Source organism: Ceratotherium simum, chromosome 24, assembly GCF_057802395.1.
Source record: "Ceratotherium simum simum isolate JZ-2026a chromosome 24, ASM5780239v1, whole genome shotgun sequence".
In the NCBI taxonomy this organism is placed as follows: domain Eukaryota; kingdom Metazoa; phylum Chordata; class Mammalia; order Perissodactyla; family Rhinocerotidae; genus Ceratotherium; species Ceratotherium simum.
In genome coordinates this window covers 47,133,070-47,140,142 of record NC_141923.1, presented here as the reverse complement: position 1 = coordinate 47,140,142, position 7,073 = coordinate 47,133,070, and positions in this window count along the sequence as shown.

Sequence of the window (7,073 nt, the reverse complement as noted above, 5' to 3'; positions counted from 1 at the left end):
TGCTACAACAGCCTGTCCTTCCTCGCTTCACCAAGGAGAGTGGGCTGAGCCCCGGCTCGTGTGGGGCAACCACAGTCCAGAGCCATGCTTCTCAGATTTCAGTCTTCTTGGGTGTCTGAAATTGCTCTGTTGGAATTTTTTTATTGTGGTAAAATATACATAGCACAAAATTTACCATTTTAACCATTTTTAAGTGTACAGTTCAGTGGCATTAACTACATTCACATTGTTGTGCAACCATCACCACCATCCACCTCCAGAACTCTTTTCATCTTGTAAAACTGAAATTCTATACCCATTAAACACTAATTCCCCATTCTTCTCTCTTCCAGCCCCTGGCAACCATCATTCTACTTCCTGTCTCTATGAATTGGACCACTCTAGGTACCTCATATAAGTGGAATCATATCATATTTGTCGTTTTGTGACTGGTTTATTTTACTCAGCATAATGTCTTCAAGGATCATCCATGTTGTAACGTGTGTAAGAATTTCCTTCCTTTTTAAGACTGAATATTCCATTGTGTGTATATACCACATTTGGCTTATTCATTCATCCATTGATGGACATGTGGGCTGTTTCTATCTTTTGGTTATTGTGCTCTATTAGAATTTTTCAACTTATTTCTTTCACATGATAATAATCTCAAATATGTAACATAAGTAAATGCTGAATCACCTTGCTAGTGCCTTACAACTGAACCCCTCTCTGAGATGACCAAGCCTGCTTCTGCCTTTCCACAGTATGAGAGCCTCAAGTGACAGTCTCGCGGTACTTCACATTTAAAACTCTGGTGGAGGAACTGAGTCATCACAGGCACGTAGTCATATAGGCATACAGTGCTCAAAAAACCTTTGCCATTAACAGTCTGTGTTCCATTTATAATGTGAGCTACTGTGTTGGGTAGCTCCTGCCTTTGTACATAACTATTTGCACCAATTTGTTACCATAAGTATAATAACAAATAACCAACAGAGAATATTTCTAGTCCCAATTCCAATGATCATTAAATCAGACACCCATTTGATGCAGATTTCAATGCACTGTAATGCCCATCTTACTTTCCAGTACAAAAGACACCTTCACACAATTAACTGATGCCTCATTCAAATTGGTATTTGAAAAACTGATTTTCAGCAAATCTTAGATTCAATATGAGGTCCGACTTTCTTAAACTAACAAAGCCTTGAAGCTATTAATCTTTTTCATACAACTCACTTGCATGTACAGAAATTCTCTGAACTAGCACCATTGAAGTTAAAAATACGAATCACAAAAAAAAAAATACAAATTACATATAGGACTGGATCTCAAGTTTCTGTTTCTACTGTGAATCAAGGATTTGGGCTTGAGCAAAATGACGCCATCCAATCTATTTGATTAATATTGTTATTTTGAATAGTATTGGTTTTGTAAGCATATTGTATGTGTGTTTAGAGACTAGTAATAAAAAGAATGTAAGTTAACACCAAGGATGCACAAAGACAATGTTATCCCTTTAAAAGAGGTTGTACATTTCTCAAGTTTGAGAGGCGAGCTCTATTCCTGGAATGCTCCCCCTCATGTAAGAAGCAGTGGGGCAGGTCAGACCAATTAAGTGTTCCTAAAAACAGGGCTCACCAAATAACATGGCTGCAGAATAACAACACCCAGGGCCAGCCTGCAGCTTGGAGTGGTGCAGGAAGAGGACTGACCCCAGGGGACACCAAGTTAAAAGCTATTTCACTTCCCCAAGTAGCACTTTCCTTTCAAGCTGCGACCTCTATCGCAGCCATTGAGAATGACATCTCTTCCCTACTCCCTGGAGTGAGCACTCTCCCTCCAGCCTCTGGGCCAGATTGTAGCCAAATGCTCCGTCAGGGACTCCCATGGGATAGTCAGACATCTGCCCTGGGATCTATAGCACAATTTGACCTTCTTTCTGCTGAGGTAAACACACAGCTGTCACCTCTGAAGACCCGGCCCTAGAGTCAAGCACATCTGGAATCAGCCTATAAACGTGGTCCTGAGGTTAATGTGGAAAAAGAAGGAAGGCTACAGTACTCCACCACTGATTTCCACTTACTGACAATTGCCACTCAGCAGCAAGTTCAGCTTCCACATGTGGACACCTGAACACTTCCCCGGCAGTAACACTATGCTTAGATTGGCCAAAAACAAGCTTCAGAACACCCTGACATACACTGTCCCTGCGTTTGAACCCCTAGCATGTGGTTTTCTGTATCTGTGCCCTCATAGGCAGAATCAGAAGCGAGGCAGCAAGTCTAAAATGTTGGCTGCACGGTGTGACGAGGCTCACGCGCACAACTGCCTCGGGCACAACTGGAGACTCTCCAATTTTCACCAACATTATGGCCACTGTAGGAATTGGGGCCATAAACTGAAATCCTAGAAACTCATAAATGCACAGGAAATGATCAAAGTTGCCATTTTCCCCAGAAAGGGTAAGCGTCCAAGAAACCAAAAGGAGAAAGAAGCATGGAAATGTCTTGTCCTGAAGCTAACTGCAGTATGCCTATATTTGATAAAATCCCCATTTCACAAAAATAATCTCCCTATTAACATTTGGAAATGAGGCTCCCATGTCTTGAGTCTTGGATTCAAAACACGGACCATCACAAGCCTCGTCATACGGCTAACATGTTGGCACTGGCTGCAGAAGTGCCACCCGCCAAGACTGAGGAGGACTGCTTCACGTGAAAGGAGATGCGTTTCATTTCACACCCAGGCACAATCCAGGGGGCTCCACATTTGCGCATGCTGGGTGATTTCAATAGTGCCTCTTAGTCATGGTTCCTGCGGTGTGTGCCAGGAGCTAGCAGCACAATGTGATCATATCACAAACATCCTGCCCTCCTCACTTTACCTCCGAAACAATTTTGGTGACTGGCGCTGCTTTCTGCAGCCTTATCAGCCTCTTCTCCCTTTCCGACTCTGGATCTGATCTGCTGCCCAACATTCCTGTGTTTAGACTGTCTGGCTGAGGGCATTTCCCCTCTCTGCTTAACAAACAGGTTTCCGCAGCCTTTAGATTTGTTTTTTGTTTGTTTCTTACACAAGGCACCACTTTCTGGGAAGTTTCTAGTTGTTTCAGGAAGTTCCTAATGTTTTCAGGGAGTTAAGCTTCCCGTTTTTTGAGGAGAGTGCCCCAAAGTTAATGTGAGACCAGCTGAATCATAAAAACAATTCTGCCTCCCCAGAGAAACTGGCTTTCAAAGAAAATTTTGTTTGCCTGTATATTTGATAAGAGTGAACAGGAAAGAAAACAGAAGTCCTCTAAATCTTCTTCACGCTATTTTTCATATTCTTGCTCCAACTTCAATCCATCAAAAGTAATGCTGATTAGTCTCCTATTAGATAGCTCTTCCTAATATAATCCCTTCACTAACACCTCAGAATTGCACTCTTTACCTCAGTACCCGTAACTGAATATAGGAGAGGAATCAATCATCCGACTGTCGTGGTTTTCTATTTTATTCTTTCCCTTTGGGTTCCACTCTTGCACGTGGAATTTAAATACACAAACACGCATTCCTACACACCTCTCAAAGCCAGCTTTACTTTATCATCTTCCTCCAAGAAGTGGAACACTGTATCTCATAAACAAGGCTGGTAAGGGCATATCTGAGCCAACCTTTTCTTTGGCTGCCTTTCAAAGAGTTGTTTAAAACAAGATATGCTCTTGAACTGGAAAAAGGAATTACACGTGATAACCTTAGAAAGCAGCTACTTGCTTTGCCCAGCGAACAATGTTGCACACCACCATGACTTCCCATGAGCGTTGTCTTCAGCTGCAGGCCAGAAGCATGCCACTAAATTGGCTAAATGAGATGAAATTAATTTCAATGGAACATGACTACATTGAAATGTTACACTGAGTGTGACTATAAAATTGGTATAATTATCAAACACTTAAGTATAGGATAATTATGAAAAGTATAATGCAAAACTCTATTCTATGAAATAACAATTGATTCCAGGTACTGGTCCTTAACCTCACCAACTGATTTCTAACAGTAGCACCTGCTCTGGGAATCACTTCTGTAGTCTTAATAACAGAATTGTTCTTGGTCACTCACCATTCCTCCACTCCACAGAACAATGACCTCATTTGTAAGAGGGTAGCCTGCGCAATTGAAACATGTACTTTTCTCCAGGCAGAGCTAACTAGAATCATTAACTACCGCATGTAACACCAGACTTATCCAGCTAAACCAACCAAATTAGATCCTACCCCACTCCCTTCAACAAGCAAATGAAACACACTTTTCTTTCACAACCTCTTAAAACAGACACATAAACAAGCCCAGATTCAGCCAATGGGCAAAAATACAATCCGAGCCTCAATAGAGTAGGTCCACAGACACACACTGTCTAATAAAAAGTGACAGCACGACCCAAAAAGCACATACTTGGTTGTTTGCAGTTTGCTCCTTCTGTGAGAAAAAAATCTTGCAAAGAATTTTGTGAGCTGAAGTTTTTTAAGCTAACTGCAAGGCTGCCAAACCCTGTGCTTGCAGAATTCATCTCCTAAGAGTGCGGTGTCAGTGTAGCTGTGGAATCAAGGAGGGATGGACTCTGTTAACTGCCCCTTCAAGTACTCCCACTATCGCCAGATGTTAAGATAATGATCAGCACATCTTGTTCTCCAAGGCATGAGCCTCACCAAAAGCAGCAAGGGATTCCTCCTTATTTCAGACATATTTAACTAGCATAGCAGAAGGGGTTCCCTGCTCTCCTTGGCCTTTGTAGGTACAGCCGTGGTCTGAGTTCACACAGAAAACTTGGCTCCGAGGAAACTCCTGGAGTAAGAGTGACCCTTCCCTTTGCGGTTGCTTCTTACCCCATACCCCAGGTGCTTCGCACCTTTCCTAATTCAGCCATCACCAAGGGCTCACCCTCTAACTGAAACAAAACTCTGGACTGCCTTGCACCTAAGTTCCCCATGTGTAATGTGGAGCAATGGTCATCCCTCCCAACTTTCAGAAATAAAGAGCTGCAAGCTGCCCTTTTCATGACAGAGTAATTATTTCAATAATAAAGATTCCTCTTTTATTTTTGTGTTTTTAGCCCATGAAACTCAAAATGCATAATGTACTTGGGATTAATAAATTCCCTCAACATCTTTGGGAGACACAGTATTATCATTTCATATAACTGGATGTTAACACAGAAGAGAAGTGATTTGCTCCATGACATACATTGAATCCATGGAAAAAAACTTAAAATCTCTATACCAGTCACTCCTGTCCTACTTTCAAAGTGTAGAGTACCCACTGACTTGAATGGGCAAGTATTTACTCCAGGGTTAGTCCTCCTCCTTATGAGTCTTCTTTGTTTTATCATTAAGTAAAGAAATTCCCAAAGCATGATTTGTACACAGTTAGAACCAAATCCCAACTCCAAAACTGAAAATCTGTCTAATGGCCAAAAATTAAATTCAGAATTTTTATTTTTTAAAAAAGACCTGCAAAGTTGGTCTTCCCCTCTCTTTAAAAAATTCCGTACCCAATGCTTCCCTATAAATAGTTGTCAATAAACACAACTGCTGCAAATGTATTCAGTAAATGTTAAGGTCAAAGGCCTTCACTGTTTATTGCCTTGTAAACTCAAAGACAAGTGAATTTATTGCTTGAATGAGTTTCAGGGTATTGGCCTTCATAAAAGTTCTGAATCCCAGGTACAAAATGCTCCATCAACTCACACCAAAGCTATTCTGCACAGAACTTAGAGCCCGCCCACCACTGGATTCATAATTCACACACGTCTTAGAAAGGGTATTGTTTGCCATGTTGCACAGATCCCCATGGATTAGTGCTGGACCCGCCTGTCACTATTACAAGAACTTGCTTCAACCAAACTATAAATTGCTGCTGCTTCTAAAACAATATCACCCATTAGTCTACAAATGTAAACTCTCCGAAATATAATAGAAAAGATGTCAAGAATGGAAGATTTATAATTTTTCTCTAGTCTTCATATAAGGATATCTATAATCTCTTGACATAGAGATTCGTCAATTTTAAAAGAAAAGGACGTTTCATATCAGATCACATAGGAGTCTATGGGCTTCTTCAGATAGTTAAATTTTTATATTACTCAAAACTTAATTTTTCTAATCTTTCCACGTGTCATTTGGCAGCTTTCGTATCAGTATGCCTAGTAGAGGCAGCAAAAGGAGAGATCATAAGACAATTATTAAATAGATGCTTTAGAAATTCCTGTAAAAGATTTATGAGAGAAGTTCACATTTATAATTTTAAAAGAGTTGTATAATTATTTTTACACTTCATTGGTCTATGTTAATATTTTCCTTATCGTATAGCTATTTTAAAGTTACACACATCTCTATAAATAAAGCCAGACTCTGGGCTCCAGGACAGTTGGGCCTTACCATCTTGAGTAAGGACCAAAGCAGCATAATATACAAAGGCTGTGGTATTAATATCAGAAATGCAATATCCATCATGAAATTCAAAATAAAATATCAAATTCAAACCACTGATGGTAAAAATAAAATTATCCTAGACTTCTGATAACTCTTTCTGCCACGACAGCTATAGCCTCCAAAGAGTGTTGCTGAAATCATGTCTCATATAAACCTGAATTAACATAGCCTTAAATATCTTCCAACTTTCAAAATGTAGAGTATTAAAAAATGTGACACATGTACTAATCCCACTACAAAATGCAGGTTTGGGCTTAATGCTGGATTATGTAATTTTTTGACATTACTCAGGGAAGAGTTGAATTCTTAATCTATTTTTTCTCATGTGAAATACTGGATTATATTACTTTTGTCCTTAATAAATTCCCTTCATCCTAACAAACATTATGCCACTCTCCAATTTTCTCCAAAGTATGGTCTCAATCAGGAGTTTCTTCTCTATATAAAATCAGAACTGTGTGATTGGAAGATATTAAGGTACATTTTCGCTATTTTTTATCAAATTAGCTGTATCAAAATTGAACATATTAGATGACTTATAAACTGTCCCATGCAGAAGAGAAATGCATTCTTTAAGAAAGATTTATTAAATATCTACCCTGTATTCTGAGATGATTAAGACAGG